The sequence below is a fragment of the Microtus ochrogaster genome, chromosome 21 (genome assembly GCF_000317375.1).
Source record: "Microtus ochrogaster isolate Prairie Vole_2 chromosome 21, MicOch1.0, whole genome shotgun sequence".
NCBI lineage: Eukaryota > Metazoa > Chordata > Mammalia > Rodentia > Cricetidae > Microtus > Microtus ochrogaster.
In genome coordinates, this window is record NC_022022.1 from 11,169,898 (window position 1) to 11,170,179 (window position 282).

The window sequence follows — 282 nt, forward strand, 5'->3', positions numbered from 1 at the left end:
GTGCAGGTGTGACTGTTGTTAGACATAAACACACCCTTCAGGTGCTGGTGTGACCTAGTTACACACAGACACGCCCTTCAGGTGCAGGTGTGACTATAGTTACACATAGACACGCCCTTCAGGTGCAGGTGTGACTGTAGTTACATATAGACATGCCCTTCAGGTGCAGGTGTGACTGTAGTTACTATAGACACGCCCTTCAGGTGCTGGTGTGACTATAGTTACCATAGACACGCCTTCAGGTGCAGGTGTGACTATAGTTACACGTAGACACGCCCTTCA